The 17,831-nt window shown below is 37.8% G+C and overlaps 1 non-coding gene across 1 annotated transcript; it reads left to right on the top strand.

Annotated features, from left to right (window-relative positions):
* Positions 1-7,499: 7,499 nt before the first annotated feature.
* LOC118631941 lies at positions 7,500-7,640 on the top strand. The gene has a single exon (XR_004959928.1). It is a non-coding gene; the product is annotated as a U4 spliceosomal RNA (small nuclear RNA).
* Positions 7,641-17,831: the final 10,191 nt, after the last annotated feature.

The following is a 17,831-nucleotide window of genomic DNA, read 5'->3' as shown; positions in this document are numbered from 1 at the left end:
TTATTTTTACAGTATTTCCCATTTCATTAACATGAAAAAAGAAACCTGATTAGTTTAAGATTTCTCTTTTTTAAGGAGGAAAAAAAGGTTTTGAGGTGTTCCAGGGGCCTTTCTGGAACACCACAAAGTTATTCCTTTATATGTTGAGATTTTTAATGCTTAAAACTTTTAATTTCTGAAAAATAAGAGGTAATCAATTAGCATTCTTTAGCTTGGAAAATTTATGAAGATATTTTATAACCACTGGAAACATATTTTGTAGACATAAAAGTCAATTATTAACATGGATTTATTTTATAAAATCCAGGTAAAATATAAATATTATATTTAATATCAGTAATTCAAAAGACCCCAAATAGTAACAGCAATCTTAAGAAAGAAGGACAAAGTTGGAGGTATCATGTTACCTGATTCAAACTATACTGCAAGTCTATAATCAAAACAACGTGGTCCTGGCATAAAATCAGACACATAGATCAATGGAACAGAATAAAGAGCCTAGAATTAAACCTATGTCGATGTGGTCAATTAATCTATGACAAAAGAGGCAAGAACATACAATGTAGTAAAAACAGTCTATTCAATAAATAGTGTTGGAAATATAGGACAGATATATAAAACACACACACACACACACACACACACAAAAAAAAACTAGACCACCTTCTTACACCATATACAAGAATAAACTCAAAATGCATTAAAGACTTCATTGTAAGACCTGAAACCATAAAATTCTCAGAAGAAAATGTAGGCAGTAAAATCTATTACATTTCTCTTAGCAATAGATTTTTCAGACAAATCTCCTCAGGCAAGGGAAATAAAAGAAAAAAATAAACAAATGGGTCCAGCCAGTGTGGCTCAGCAGTAGAGCGTTGACCCATGCACCAGGAGGTCACTGAATTCAATTCCCAGCCAGGACATGTGCCCAGATTGTGGGCCTGATCCCCAGTGGGGGGCATACAGGAAGCGGCCAGTCGATGTTCTCTCTCATCGATGTTTCTATCTCTCTCTCCTCACTTCCTCTCTCTCTAAAATCAATAAAGGAAAAAAAAAATTTTTTTAATTAAAAAATAAATAAACAAATGGAACATCATCAAACTGAAGAATTTTTGCCCAGCAAAGTAAACCATCAAGAAAATGAATAGAGGAGAGGGGCAAGATGGCTGCTGGATTTACAGCTAAAATACTGCATGGTCAACTTGAAGAAACAAGAGAAGTGTAGCTGATTGGACATATTTTGTCTAAGAAGCACTGAACAAGTAATGTAGAGACTGGTCAAAAAAGGGGGAATCACAGAAAGGAGGTGCTGCCCTGGAGCTGGTGCTTGGCTGAGAGACCCAAGAGATATTGACTGCACAGCTCCCTCCCCTTGGGAGTGTGGGCTCACATCCCCAAGCAGGGATCCCAAACCTGGAGCAGCAGAGACTGGAAGGAGAGCCAGCAGCAGAGCATCAGTCAGGGGGACCCCGGAGAACTCAGGCTGCCCAGTGAAAGAGCATGCCTACTGTTGGCAGCTCACCTTGAACTCTGACTGCTGAAAGGGGTGCGCTGTGGTGTTTGGCTCTAAGAAAAAGGAAGGGGCCTGAAGGCTACACCCACTTCGAGGGATCCTCTGCTTTCCTGAAAGGCATTGTGCAGAAAGCCTCAAATAGTGACTGAACTGTGTGGCTTAGGAAAGGGGAGAGGGTTATCCCACCTCCAGTGTGGGGTTGGAAACCCTCCCTACCCCACCCCATAGAGTTGGCAGCAGGGCCAATTGGGGATTTTTGACTCACTGAAGAGAGTTGGGAGTGAGAGTGGAACTGGGATTCTCAACCCTAACTGCTGAGACCAGCCATGCACAGAGAGTAGAGTCCTGAGTGGAGCTGACTTTGCAACCCCTTCTGATTGGACCTATGGCACAAAGGCACCGGGTCCTCACAGAGCAGGGTTTCTTTTGTTTGTTTCTTTGTTTTTTCTTTTGCTTTTGGATGACATCCCATCTCAAAGCATCCTCTGGAAAGGCATATATTGGGGAGACAGATGAGTGAGAATTGGGCTTTGTGACTGTATTGTGGAGAGGCTGATTCCAGTGCCCTCTGAGTTCAGCCAGCCAGTGTTGGGAAGAAAGGATGGAGCACATCTCCCCTCTTGCAGGCTGGGAACACCACCCCAAATAGGAAAGGGTTTAAATCAGCTTTCTGAATCCCCAGATACCCCTGCTGGATGCAGTTCATTGGGGGTCAGGGAAACAGCTCAGAGCAGGATATTCCAAAAGTAAGACCCTCAAAGGCTATTGTCTGGGACCAGGAAGAAATGCTTAGCCCCTTCCTGTGGGCTGTGCAGAAAACATTCTCAACTAGAATCTCTTTTGATCAATTCACTGAACCCAGAGCAGCTGAAACTTCTGCAGAAAAGGAAGCAGACTGTATCCAACCTGAACCTGCACCAGGCCACCTTAAGGAGAACTAGAGTTGGAGAATATGATAGAGACTAGGAGTTTGGCTTTGAAGCAGAGATTAATTTCCCCTCATTGAGTGCCTGACTGCATAATATCTAAGCAGGGGGCCCACATGCCATAGCTACACAAACCTGGCTCCATGATAAATACTCTCTTCAGAAGAAACTGGAGGAAGACCAGAAAACCTTGGGAGAAGCAGAGTACCTAACAGGTGGTGGAGTTCCTCAGAGAGTCTCAGACTGGCCACAGCTACAACAGGACACCAAGAGCCAAACTTGGATAGCACCTGACATTGGCTGACACAAAAGTACTTCCCAGGAGGCCTGAAATCAACATACAAAACAATGAGCCTCAGACACATAATCTGCCTAGACAAACTTCACTTAGCTGGCTTTCTTTGTTGTTCTTTTCTCAACATTTTCTTCTGTATTGTTGTTATTGTTAATGTTTTTGCTCTTTTCACTCAAGTTTCTCTCATATCTCTTATAGGCCATCTTTCTTTTATTACTCTATCTTTTCTTTTCCATTTTTTCTTTTGCTTTACCTCTTTCTCTTTTTATCTTTGCGTAACCTTTTTTTTCTTTCTTTTTCTGTCTTTTTTTTTTTTTTTAATCCTCACCCGAGGACATTTTTGCATTTATCTTCAACCAGGACCAAGGACAAACTGCAACTGAGGTACATGCCCTTAGCGGGAACCAAACCTGGGACTCTCTGGTTCGCACAGCAACGCTCAAACCACTGAGCCAAACCGGTCAGGACTGTCTTTACTTTTTATACCATTTTCCTTTTCCTACTCTCTTCTTTTTATTTTTTTTTTATCTCCCTTTCAGAATCTTCTTTCTGCCCCTTTTCTCTTCCAATGTCCTCTTTATTTTTTGTTTTACTATTAGTAATGTTACTGTTTTCTCTCTCTTTTTTTTTGTTTTGTTTGTTTATTATTCTTGTTCTCTTTTCTTATTCCTAATTCTCTTTTCTTTTGTGGTTGTTTTTGTGGTTGTTGTCAGGATCTTTTGTATGTTCCTGTTTGTTTCCTTTTTGTTTGGTTTTGATTTGTTTTGCCCTGTCAGCACCTGTACAGCAGCTCACATGAAGTGGTTGTGTCTGGACCTTCCAGTTAGCCAGCCTGAGAGAAGAGCCCACCCATGAATAGGACAGCAACAAACAAAATCCAATTACAAAAGGAGAGCCCAACCAACCAACAAAAGGATCGCTCCTAGAGCATACAAGGAGTACAAGGAGACTGCACTACTAGGTCCCACAGGACATTTACTATAAAAGCCCACCCCACAAAAACTGGGAGTCATAGCAAGTATATCTAATACATAGATAACTTGGATATAAGCAAGTTATCAGATAAGAGTATAGTGTAATGGTTATAAAGATGTTCAAGGAACTTAGTAGGAATGACAAGGAACTTACTGAGAGTTACGAGGAACAAATGGGAACTACATCAGCATTACAAACTCACAGCCAACATTATACTCAGTAAGCAAACAATAAAAGTGTTTCCCTTAAGATCAGTAACAAACATGGATGTCCTCTTTCACTACTCTTATTCAACATAGTACTGCAAATACTAACCACAGCAATAAGACAAGAAGAAAATATAGATGGCCTGAAAATTTGAAAGGAGGAAGTAAAACTGTCATTTTTCGCAGATGGCATTACATTATACATAGAAGACCCTATGCAATCCACCGGGAAACTACTAGAGTTAATAAATGAATTTGGCAATGTAGCAGTATACAAAATTGACACCCAGAAATCAATGGCATTTTTATAAACCAATAATGATCTCTCTGAAAGAGAAACTAAAAAAAATAAAATAAAATACATTTTACTATTACAACAACAACCAAATAAGATATATTGGAATAAACTTAACCAAGGAGATAAAGGACCTGTACTCAGAAAACTATAGGACATTGAATAAAGAAACAGAGGAAGATACAAACAAGTGGAAGCATATTACATGTTCATGGATTGGAAGAATTAACATCATTAAAATGTCCATACCCATAACAATGTATAGATTCAACACAATTCCTATTAAAATTAATGGCATATTTCACAGATCTGGAACAAATAATCCAAAAATATATAGGGAACCAAGAAAGATTCCAAATAGCTGCAGCAATCTTGAGAAAGAACAACAAAGAAGAATCACAATACCAGATTTCAAATTATATTATAAAGGTATTGTAATCAAAACAGCCTGGTACTTGTACAAGAACAGACATATAGAACAGTGAAACAGAACAGAGAACCAAGAAATTGACCCAGGCCATTATGCTCAATTAATATTTAACAAAGGCAAGTGCATACAATGGATTAAAAACAGTCTCTTCAATAAATGGTGTTGGGAAAATTGGATGGGTACATGCAAAAAAAAAGGAACTAAACCATCAACTTACACCATACACAATAATAAACTCAAAATGGATAAAAAGACTTCATTGTAACTTATTAAACCATAAAAGTATTAGAATAAAATATAGGCAGAAAAATCTTAGACATCTCATGTAGCAATATTTTCACAGATACATCTCCTAGGGCAGTGGTTCTCAATCTTCCTAATGCCACAACACTTTAATACAGTTCCTCACGTTGTATGTGGGCATATTTGCATGTGGGCGGACCTGCCTGGAGATAGATTGAGGAGCAGTGTCTCAGTTCCTAAGACCATCGGAAATATGTGTTTTCCAGTGGTTTTAGGCAACCACTGTGAAAGAGTCGTTCAACCCCCAAATGGGTCACGACCCACAGGTTGAGAACCGCTGTCCTAAAGCAAGAGAAACAGAGAAAAAATAATGGGGCTATAGCAAACTAAAAAACTTCTTAACAGCAAAAGAAACAATCCTCAAAATGCAAAGGGAACCCACTGTGTGGGAGAACATATTTGCCAATGATATATCAGAAAAGGGGTTAATTTCCAAAATATATAAAGAACTCATACAATTCAACAAAAGAAAGACAAACAGTCCAATTAAAAAATGAGCAAAGGCTAAGACTTCCAGTACTATGTTAAATAAGGGTGGCGAAAGTGGGCATCCTTGTCTTGTTCCTGTTCTTAAGGGAAATGCTTTTAGTTTTTGCCCGTTGAGTATGATGTTGGCTGTAGGTCTTTCATATATGGCCTTTATTATGTCGAGATATGATCCCTCTTTTCCCAGATTGCTGAGCCTTTTTATCAGAAATGGGTGCTGGATTTTGTCGAATGTTTTTTCAGCGTCTATTGATATGATCATATGATTTTTATCTTTCATTTTGTTTATATGGTGTATCACATTTATTGATTTGCGAATATTGTACCAGCCTTGTATCCCTGGGATGAATCCCACTTGGTCATGGTGAATAATTTTTTTGATGTATTGCTGGATTCGATTTGCTAGTATTTTGTTCAGGATTTTGGCATCTATGTTCAAACTCAAAAGCTTCTGCACAGCAAAAGAAACAACCACAAAAATGGAAAGGCAACCCACTCTATAGGAGAACATAATTGCCAACAATACATCAGATAAGGGGTTAGTTTCCAAAATATATAGAGTGCTCATACAACTCAACAAAAGGAAGACAAAGAACCCAATTAAAAAATGGACAGAGGAACTAAATAGACACCTCTCCAATCAGGACATACAAATGACATATGAAGAAATGCTCAACATCACTAATCACCAGAGGGATGCAAATTAAAACAACAATGAGGTATCACTTCACATCCGTCAGAATGGCTGCCATCAACAAATCATCAAACAACAAGTGTTGGCGAGGGTGTGGAGAAAAGGGGACTCTAGTACACTGCTGGTGGGAATGCAGACTGGTGCAGCCACTGTGGAAAACAATATGGTGTTACCTCGAAAAATTAAAAATTGAACTTCCATTTGACCCAGTGATCCCACTTCTAGGAATATACCCTAAGAAGCCTGAAACACCAATCAGAAAGAATATATGTACCCCCTTGTTTGTAGTAGCACTATTTACAATAACTAAGATCTGGAAACAGCCCAAATGTCCATCAATAGACAAATGGATAAAAAAGCAGTGGTACATATACACAATGGAGTACTATGCAGCTGTAAGAAAGAAAGATCTCTTATCCTTTGAGATGACATGGAGGGACCTGTATTATCCTAAGCAAAACAAGCCAATCAGAGAAAGAAAGGCAAATATCATATGATCTCACTGATTTATGGAATATAATGAACATAACAGTCTGAGGAATGGGGTAGTCCCAGAGACATGGAAGTGGGGTATAGATTGACTATCCCCAGAAGAGGAGGTGGGGGGGGAGAGATAAACCTCAGAACTTATATACATGTGTGCATGAACAAAGGACATGGACAACAAAGCTGGGGACAGGGCAGGGAGGGTGGAGGAGAGAGGAATCAGTGGGGGGAAAGGAAAAATATCTGTAACAAAAATTAATTAATTAATTAAAAAAAAAAAAAGAGCAAAGGACCTAAATAGACAGTTCTCCAAGGAGGACATACAGATGGCCAAGAGATATATGAAAAAGTGCTCTAAGTCACTAATCATCAGAGAGATGAAAATTCAAGTGACAATGAGGTACCACTTCACACCTGCCAGATTGGCTATCAACAAATGAGTGCTGGTGAGGATGTGGAGAAAAGGGAACCCTAATACACTGCTGGTGGGAATATAGACTGGTGCAGCCACTATGGAAAACAGTATGGAGTTTCCTCAAAAAATTAAAAATGGAACTGCCATTTGACCCAATGATCCCACTTCTGGGAATATATCCTAAGAATGCTGAAACACTGATGAGAAAGAATATATGCACACCTATGTTCATAGTAGCACTGTTCACAATAACTAAGATCTGGAAACAATCCAAATGCCCATCAGTAGATGAGTGAATAAAAAAGCTGTAGTACATTTACACAATGGAATACTATGCAGCTATAAAAAAAAAGAATATCTATTACCCTTTGAGACAGCATGGAGAGACCTGGAGAGTATTATGCTAATCAAAATAAGCCAGTCAGAGAAAGACAAGTATCACATGATCTCACTTATATGTGAAATCTGGTGAACAAGCTTTGCGCAGTGGCAGTATCGTAGCCAATGAGGTTTATCCGAGGCGCGATTATTGCTAAAAAAAAAAAATAGTGAACAAAATAAACTGATGAATAAATTAGAAAGCGGGGCATGGAAATATTGATCAGACTGACAAATCTCAGTAGATAGGGGTTGGGAGGGGGGCAGAAAGAGACTAACCAAAGAACTTACACACATATATGCATAGCCCACGGACACAGACGATCGGGTGGTAAAGGCCTGGGGCAGGGTGGAAACCAGCAAGAGGGAAGTAATGGGGGTCGGGGGGAATAGGGTACATCTGTTGTACAACAATAAAGGTAAATTTTTTTTTTAAAAAAAGGTGCTTAGACCATTTTACTAATTTTGTGCTTCTTGCCCCCTGCTTCTGATAAATATATAACAAGAATGTATAGGCAGGGGATTCTATTTCATTAGGCAGGAACTAAGAGCATGAAATTAATATGAAATATAAGCGATAAAAATGTTTTTACCTTGATTTATTTGTAATTTCTAAAAGTTATTTTTTGGTACTTTTATCTTTATTTTAACTTTTACTATAAATATTTTCAAACATAACAAATTTTGAGAGAATTATACAATGAATCTAATCACTTAGCTCCAACAAATACCACCACTCTATCTTGAACCATTTTTTTCGTTACCAAATCCTAGAGAAGATATCAACATGATACAGTGTTATTTTTTTTATTTTTATGCCAAAAAAAAAGCATCAAAAAAAGTATTCCTTTAAAAAACATTTGGTTTGGCAATGTCAATTTAAATAAATAACCACCAGGAGGAGCTCACCTAGTGTATCTAATTAGCCATGAAGATAGAATGCTTAGCTGCCATCAAATCAATAAAGGAAAAAACTCAGTCCTCTCAATCTAACCAATTTACTCTAGCCAACACCCACACTCACAAAACTTACCCAAAAAAAAACCACTTAGAGCCCTGGCTGGTTCGGTTTGGCTCAGCGGTTAGAGCGTCGGCCTGCGGTCCAGAGAGACCCGGGTTTGGTTCCCACTAAGGGCATGTACCTCGGTTGCAGTTTGTCCCCCGCCCTGGTTGGTCATGTGGGTGGCAGCGACTCGATGTGTCCCTTTCACGTCGATGTTTCTCTCTCTCTCTCTCTCTCTCTCTTCCTCTCTCTCCCTCCCACTCTATCTGAACAAAAAAATGGGGAAAAAATGTACTTGGGTGAGCATAAAAAAAAAAAACAACACTTAGAAATGTCTACCAATCTTAAAGCTATTAAGATAAATCACATAATTTTATTCTCCAGCTTTTGAAAACTACCCATCCAAAACAACTTATAAATCAGTTTCATTTTTTCTAAATCACTGTGGGCTTAAAATTATTTAAGGCCATAGACGGAAACAAAAATTGATATTTACTAATGTATTGTTTTCTAAAGTATGTTACTTTTTAAAGTACATGTTTTTATTATACATTTCATATACTGGGCTAATTTTTATATACAATAAAAATCATCCTTCAGTAAAATTCAGAAAAGTGTAACACGTAATTAGAAAAAGCTTTCTCACTTTTTTCAAGAAGACAGATTTAGAGCCTTTATATACTTGGAGGTGGGTGAAAGTGGAAAGGAGGTAGAGATACAGAACTGCTACACAATTCCAGATGCCAACAGACAAAGTGGGAGCATATGAACAAAACTTAGATTCATAAATCAATTAGTCCAAAGAAGTGCTCACAAGCAAGTCTTAACATCTTATCTCCTGCCAACTAATACCACAAGCAGACCTGACAGGACCAAAATGGCACAAAGCCCAAGTGGCACAAGTCCCTAATGGCACAAAGCCCAAGTGGCACACAGCCCAACTGGCAGGGATAACCTGCCAACTGATACCACAGAGGCTCCTAACTAGACTCAAGTGTAACAAAGCCCAACTGTCACAAAGCCCAAGTGGCCCAAAGCCCAAGCATCAGAAATAGAGGAGCCCTAGTGTATATGCCAGGTCAACTTACTGTACAGTCTTGGAGTCTGTCTGCTCCCCAGAAACCCATTTTCTTTTGCCAGCCAAGTATTTCAGGTGGCTTACACCTTGAGAAGGGATGCAGGGTAATTTCCTGAGAAAAGTTCTCAGCAGCTGCTGGGAAGTCCTTACAGTCTTGCGCCTAGGTTCAGCCTGCCACAGGCAGCCAGGACCCCAGCCTGGGCCCTCTGGGACTTACAAAGTCCACCCTGTCCTTTCATGGTTGCCAAAAACTATAACCAAAAACTCAGGTTTGGCTGCCTGCTGCCATGAAAGCCAAACTCATGAGACAGGTGCTTATGCAAAAGGAAAGTCGTTTGTTCAGGTGCCATGACCTGGGAAAATTGTGGGCTCTCATCTCAAAGACTATCCCTCCTTCCTACTCAAGCTCACAGTTTTTATAGGGATAGGGAGGGGAGGCCTTTTTCTTCTATCCAATTATCTTGCTAGTATTCAGTGTGCTTGGGTCCTGTCCACTCACTTTTCTAGGTTTTGGCATGCTCAGGCCCTATTCATTTATTTTTCTAGCTTTTTGTGTGCTCAGTGTAAGAACCTCCCCCTGTACCTTCTTGACCAATGGGGGAGATTCCTTGATGCTCCCTAACTGACTATGGTATCAGGGTCAGTTGTGGGGGGACTGCAAGATCCATTGTCAGGAAGCCTGGAGATGCCACAGCCTTCAGCCTGCCTCCAGATGCAGGACATGGTGCTTACACATCTGACATGGTGCCTGCACATCCAGGGGAGACCGTTGGAGTCTATGGGGCACCCCTGGATTCTGGCATGCCTGGATTCTAGCTCACCCACATCCTCTGCACAGCCCCTGCATAGTCCACCCATCCAAAGTTGCCAGCTGTCCCGCACTCACCCTGCCACTAACTACCTGTGTTCCAGCTGACTACAGAAACATAACTAAGTACTGGTTGTCTTTTATACATTTTCATTAAAATTTTGTTCATTTTGTTTATTTTAAAACAATTCACATCACACCTTCAGTTAAATAAGTTAGAATAAATTCAGGTTTATCCTAGATACAAGGTCTTTAATATGGATTTTCAAAAGGGAAAAGGAAGTGTCTTCCCAGTGATACTGCAACAGAGTTGATGATGACATAAAAAGTATAAAATAATCTGAAGATCAAAAATTGTTTTTTAAAAGTAATAAATTGGGGTTGAATTTGTGGGGAGAAAGTAAGGTCTAAAGAAAAGAGAAGTTTAATCAAAGTTGTTGCAGTTAATGTTAAAGAATCCAAATGAATTACCTAAATGCTTTAAGTCTTAGAAAAATAAATAAAAGGATCAGTTAATATTCACAGTTCTTTTGTTTGTTTTTTGTTTATCCTCAGCTGAGGATATTTTTTTCCATTGAATTTTAGAGAGAGTGGAAGGAAAGGAGCGGGAGAGAGAGGGAGACAGACAGACAGAAACATCAGTGTGAGAGAGACACATCAATTGGTTGCCTCCAGGGCTGACAATTGAACCTGCAACTCAGATACATGCTCTTGAATGGGAACTGAACCCATGACCCTTTAGTGCTTGGGCCAACACTCTATCCACTGAGTCACACCAGCCAGGGCTTGACAGTTCTTTACATCACTACTTGCCTTTAGTTTATCAGGGGATGTATAAAAAGCTTCATGGACATAAATCCTGAAAATATCAGCAAGGCAAACAGGCTACTGGTAGGTAAACATCTTTATCAGGATGCTTGAGAAAAAGTCTCAAGCAAGTGTTAAGCTATGTTTTAAAAAATCTTTATTTTTCTTCAGAGTCCTGGTCCAAACCCACAAAAGTTTTTACAACAATCTATACAAAAATAAAATGATCAAATAATGAAATTCTTCATGTAAGTCATTTGAAATAAAAGCCATATCAATTGCAAACGTTAGCTTCCAATAAATGTTTTTATTTTTCCCTTAAAAGTGTCTATCTGAGAGAACAAGATCCTTCTAAAACTGTAGGGTAAAAAAGACTAAGTAATATACTTTTTGTTTATCCATCATACCTGCTAACCAGATTTAAAAATTTTTAAATTAGCCTTACACAGTGCTTCTGGTCTCACTGTTACAACTGGAATAAGAGGAGAATGTCCTTGAAAACAGCATCCTTTAAAATATATATATCTATCTTTTTATTAGGATAAAAAGTATACATCCAAATAAAAACCTAGGATGACAATTTATTTTTCCATCTTAGCCACAAACCACTCCATAAACAGATTCAAGAAAGGATGACAAAAATGCATCCCTAAACAATAAAAAGCTACTATGAAGAGACTACCATAGCATCCAACAAGATCATTCTTGTGCCACAGTGAAAGAGAATAGGATATGGATAGTTAATTAGTAGAACTTAATGGCATGTATAGAACGAGCAGAAGGAACCCACAGGAAATGGTTCCTTTTTCAAAAACGTTTACCTATACGAAATGGAATAAAAACAAGAATGGTGAGGAACAGCATAGTTTGAATTATTTGAGGAGATTTTTCTAATCTCAGTATTAGTATTCACAATGAACATCAGTCTGTACTACTCCCATTTCAAATGAGACTTAACAAAAGTGCCTAAATTGACTGAAACAGGAAAGGTGACCATCATGCATCCACTAGGTGGTGCTGCAAGTACTAATCACAAGTAGGACTAGCCAGGAAGTAACAGTGGTCCTGGGGACATACTGCAAGGATTACCACTCTGCTGTATAGCTAGACTTTTGAGTAATAATTGTTCAGTGTCTTACTGAATTCTCAGAGCAGCCATGGAAAATAGTGTTCCTCTCAAAAAAGCCTCCAGTTCCATTTAGTCAGTTGCCAGTACCAACAGGAGGCTAATCTTCCCAGTTTATCACTACAGTAAGTTTCAGGCTATGATGTCCAGGACTACTCTTTTAACTTTTTAATTTTATTACTTTTAAGATCTATGATTTGATGGTTAGTGTAATATGAAAAGAGATAAAAAAGAAAAGTCTTAAAAGCAGAGAACTGTCTTTCTAAAATCTCATCACAAAAGAGTGAGAGATGAAGTATATTTTTAATAAAATGTTATAGGAAACTAGATATTATATAAACAATATATGTAATTTTACATATTGACAAATTGTTATAATTTATAAAACCTATAACTGTACTTGTACGTGGCAATAATTACTATCGTCCAACATGAAATATTTTTTATACTTCTTTAAGAATGTTGCTAAAAAAACATAAACTGTAAATTAAAAATTTTAAGAAGATAAAGTATATTAATCAGATTACTCCTGGGCATAAATGTCTACAAAATAATGAAACCATACTACAAATGCTAAATATGAGCAGAGTGGAAATCATTTCAAGACTAACAAATAAGTTTACTCAAGGTCTAATGTCTACCTTGAATGGTGTTATAAACTCATCAATAACTCATATATGAATCCTAAATTTAAAAAGATGTCTAAGGAAATAATATCTCTAAAAGCCACTAAATGCTAAGTATATTATGTGTTATCTCTTTGCTTAATATTAGTTTATTGGCAACCAGTGGGGTTGTTTACCTATCATTGTTTAAATATGAACAAATCTGAGGAAATAAATGTATTTGTTCTCTAAAAATTTAGTTGTTCAAGAGAATGTACATACACATACACAGAAAATAAAAATGTCATATATAGAAATGTTTTGTGGCTTGATTACTTTTAATAAAATATATACAAGTTCCCAACTAGATAAAATATCCACATATTGGTAAATATATCTGCTCAAATATATCTTTTGAATAATAAACATCTGATATCAGACATCCTAATACTTTATGAATGAAGCTATAATACTGAGACTTTACATAAAAATTATAAGAGTATTAAGGTCCTTCTAATAAAAATAAACCATTGCTCTTATAAGCAATAGCTATAAAATAGTACTTTGCTTTAAAATTCCTGGGCTTTCAATGATTAATTAAGGAAAATTTTATAGTCTTGAAATACAAGTAAATAATAATATATTAAACAAAATAAATGACAAGGTAGATACAAACTAAAAGGGAAAAATAAATAAAAAATAAAGAACACCTGAACTAACTGATAAATCAGGTTATCATTCTCCTTGGCCACTCTGCTCCTTAAACCATTTTAACGTTCACACAAACCATCACTGCCCTGAAAGAAAAGCTGAAATATTAAACAAATATGAAGAGACTCTAGCTGTAAAGTGAGTTCTTCATCTATAAAAGTTCACCATCAACAGACTGGTGAACCTCAGATGGAAGGGGGTGGGGGAGCAGGAAGAGGTTAACCAAGGAACTTACATGCATATATGAATTATCCATTGACACCAGACAAGAGGGTAGTGAAAACCTGGGACCAGCATGGGAACCAGGAGGAGGGGGGCAATAAGGGGGGAAAGGGGGAACATCTGTAAGACTCTCAACAATAAAAATTTCATTTTAAAAAAGTTCACTATCAATCTTGATTCATTGATGCATGTCAGAAGCATAGAGAGAGAGCCTTTAAGTAAAGCTCTTTAACCTACTCTCAAAATAACTAAAGGGAAAGTAAAATGCAACCTAGTACTCAGTACAAAAAATTAGAACTTCTTGCCCTGACCGAGTTCTCAGTGGTTAGAGCATCAGCCCGCAGACCAAAGAGTTGTGGGTTCAATTCCTGTCAAGGACATGTACCTCAGTTGCAATTTGTCCTGGCCCTGGTCGGGGTCGTGCAGGAGGCAACCAGTCGATGTGTCCTTCTCATGTCGATGTTTCTCTCTCTCTCCTTCCCTCCCACTCTATCTGAAGATAAATGGAAAAATATCCTTGGGTGAGGATTAAAAAAAAAAAAATTAAAACTTCCTTCCTCAAATTAAAGTGGTTTTTATAAAATAAATGATATACAGGAGAAAGGAAACAACTTTATAAAGACAAGAAAAATAAATATAAGAGCATTGTGGATTTGTTCCTTATACCCTAGTATAAACTTCACCTTTCTAATTGCTCTCACATTAATAATAGCTAAAGACAATTCCAGTTCTTTATAAACTTCACACTCTGAGGTTCTTTCCTTGCCATTCTCGACTTTAATTTGCTTTTTTAAGTTTACTCTAACAAGAATACAGCACTATTCGACCCTCTCCCACCCTAAATGAATGTCCATAAACATAACCCAATATTATTCACCATTAACTGTCTCATCTCCTCTTTAGATAGTTTATCTAAAATTTTCTTGACACCAAGAAGATAAGTAATTTTTCCATCATTGGTCCTTGTCTTTTATTGTGCCATGATGGAGATATTTTTTTACCCCTAAAACAAAACAACTGTTAGATGTAAAGCAAAAAATAAGTACAAATAACATAATAAACATGAAATGTAACCTCCCCTCCCCCAAAATGTATAACTACCTTCTAATTTATAGTAATTCACTTATCTAATTCATTAAAAGCACTTTATTGAACATTTTCCAAAAATTTAATTTTTATTTTCATTAGTGTCAAGGTAATGTATTTGCACTATGAAACCTATAAATGACAGGGAAAAAAATGTCCAAAATAAGCATTTTTTAAAGCACCAAAAATTACTTGGATCAAAATCTGAGATAATGCAGGAACCCAGAGAAGTGAATGGATCACTGGAGTACTATACTCAATGATGCCCTGAGAGCACTTGACAACCTTGACATATCTAGAGTTCAGTTTTGGTGTTCTTATGAGGCAAGGAGAAGAGAGGTAAATCTGAATCTGTCAAGGTAGAATGTCAAATAACAGACCCTCATGGTATTAAAATATAACACCTGCAATGGAGAGAATAAACCAAAAATCAAAATGTGTCGATGCTCCCATCACAACCCACAGGGGACAGCAGAGAAGGCTTCCTTGGTACTAAGAAAGGAAGTAGTAAAGACTCAAGGGAGAAACAGCTAACTAGTATTGGCCATGGAACAGTACATTTACTGAGGTTCACATTACCTAAGTAATTCAGAGAACCTCAATACACAAACTCAGTGACACCCTGACTGGTAGTATCTTCAAGTACCTAATATCAATAATTTCAAGTCCTGCCTGGAAAAGAGAAATTTTATTCTATGCCTCGAAGAATCCCCACTATGATGTTTCTAGAACAGTGAGCATTATCAAGCAAAAAAATAACAAAGTACCTAAGGAAACAAGGCACTATAAGCAAGAATCTGCTGATATTTATTATTTTTTTTCTTCTTCTCACTTTGGGCTTTGTTTGTTATTTTTGTCAATTTCCTTTAAGTACCAAGTTAGATTGTTTATTTAAGATTTTTTTTGTTTCCAGAGGTAGGCCCGTAGTGCTATGAATTTCCCTCTTAGGACTGCTTTTGCTGTGTCCCATAGATTTTTGGATTGTTGTTTTCTCCTTTTCATTTCAAGGTTTCTTTTGATTTTCTCCTTGATCTCTTTGTAACCCATTCATTGTTTAGTAACATTGTTTAGCCTCTTGAGACTAAATAACATGTTATTTTCTTGTGGTTGATTTCAAGTTTCATACCATTATGTTCAGAGAAGATGCTTGATATAATTTCAATCTTAAATTTGTTGAGAATCATTTTATTACTGAACCCAGGTTTGGATGCCTGCTGAAATGAAAGCCAAATTCATGAGAACAGTTGATGAAAAAAGAAAAAGGTTTACTTGAGTGCTGTCATCTCAAGAAGATGGGGGACTTTTCCAAGTCCTCAAAAACCCATCTTAAGATTTCAGTGCAGACAGAGGTTTTTATGAAGATGGGGAGGAAAAGCAGAACAAAGGGATGATGGGGAGGTGAATGCAAAGTGCTGTTTCTTTTGAGAAGGGGGAGCATGGGAAAAAGAGGGGGCCTCCTTCTCTCATTTTGGCACTATCTTAAAACAGGAACATGTAAATTTATTGTAGATACCTATAGATTTTCACAGATGGTGCCGAGCAGGCCTTCTCCCCTAGATATTTTTAAGCTGTTAAAAAGGCTAGGTGAGGAGTGAGGATGCAGGGCTTTATTTACAAACTCTAAAAAGACAGAGTTGCCCTGGCCGGTTTGGCTCAGCCGTTAGAGCGTCTGCCTATGGTCCAGAGAGACCCGGGTTCGGTTCCCGCTAAGGGCACATACCTCGGTTGCAGTTGGTCCCCAGTCCTGGTTGATTCGTGTGGGTGGCAGCCACTTGATGTGTCCCTTTCACATCGATGTTTCTCTCTCTCTCTCTCTCTCCCTCCCACTCTATCTGAACAAAAAATGGAAAAATAAACTCAGGTGAGGATAAAAAAATTTTTTAAAGAAAGCTGTTATTAGTCTAAGTTCTCCCAGCTGACACTCTAATGGTTCAAAGAAAGTTTTTTGCTGCAGTTTTCCTGACATTTCATTCATTGCAACTGAGGTAGAGCTTCACTAGATCAGTTTGGGATTCAATACCAAATAGGTTGCTCCAGTATTAACAAGAAAGTCTATGGGTTTATTCCTCACTGTCAACTGTACCAGGGCTCCTGTGGGGAGATAACGATGGGCCTCTTTTTATCTATTCCTTTTTTCCCTATATCCATTGCCAGATACTCAAGGCTTTCCTGCCTTGGTGATCTCCTGTACCTGGCCTATCATTTCTACCCAATTTTGTCATTCTAACTGCCCATTATGTTTCCCCCTTATGGATCTTGGCTCTAAATCCTTTCAGGGAAAAGGAGTGCCATTCTTTCCTGTAACTGCTTCCTGCTGAAGAGGGGTGTCATTTTCCTTCAGAGCCAAGAGATCCTTACTCTGTCAGAGAGGTTAATGAGGTCTGGATATGGAAGAAGGTGGTGATGGTGCCTAGAGGTGGTAATCACTGAATGCTAGTAGGACTTGTAACCTGGTAGAGATGAACTGTGTTAGAAATCTCAGTATTATTTGAGTAAAAGCTAGAAAAATTCAGGATCTAGTTCTGTTGATTAGTGAAGAATAAAACTTTGAAAATAATTAACTAAACTATAATGTAATGTTTATAACTGTGCATTATATAGTCTATTGAAATATAATTTCTCTCCCCCAAAAATTATTCTTATGTTTATTAAAGGGCTATTAAGACAAGTCTATTTGCTGTATTAGGTCTAGTTTCAGTTTGGCTTGATTATTTGCATTAATACAACAGGAATAGCAATTGATTATATAGGCTTTCTTAAATCTGCTTTGCTAGAATTTTACAAGGAATTTCTAGATTGAACATCAATGAGCATCTCCAGGCACAGAAGCCAAGCCCCTCTGTTGTCATCAGGTTTGCCTGTAAAGCCTATCAGTTTGGGTGAGTTCCTCAAGTTCTTGAAGTCTCTAAAATGTCTTGAGGATCTTCCTTTGCCACCTCCCAGGAAAGCAACCTTTGCTCCTTGCACAGAAAGACTGCCATGA

The sequence above is a fragment of the Molossus molossus genome, unplaced genomic scaffold (genome assembly GCF_014108415.1).
Source record: "Molossus molossus isolate mMolMol1 unplaced genomic scaffold, mMolMol1.p scaffold_m16_p_16, whole genome shotgun sequence".
NCBI lineage: Eukaryota > Metazoa > Chordata > Mammalia > Chiroptera > Molossidae > Molossus > Molossus molossus.
This window is presented reverse-complemented; position numbering and strand designations above follow the sequence as displayed.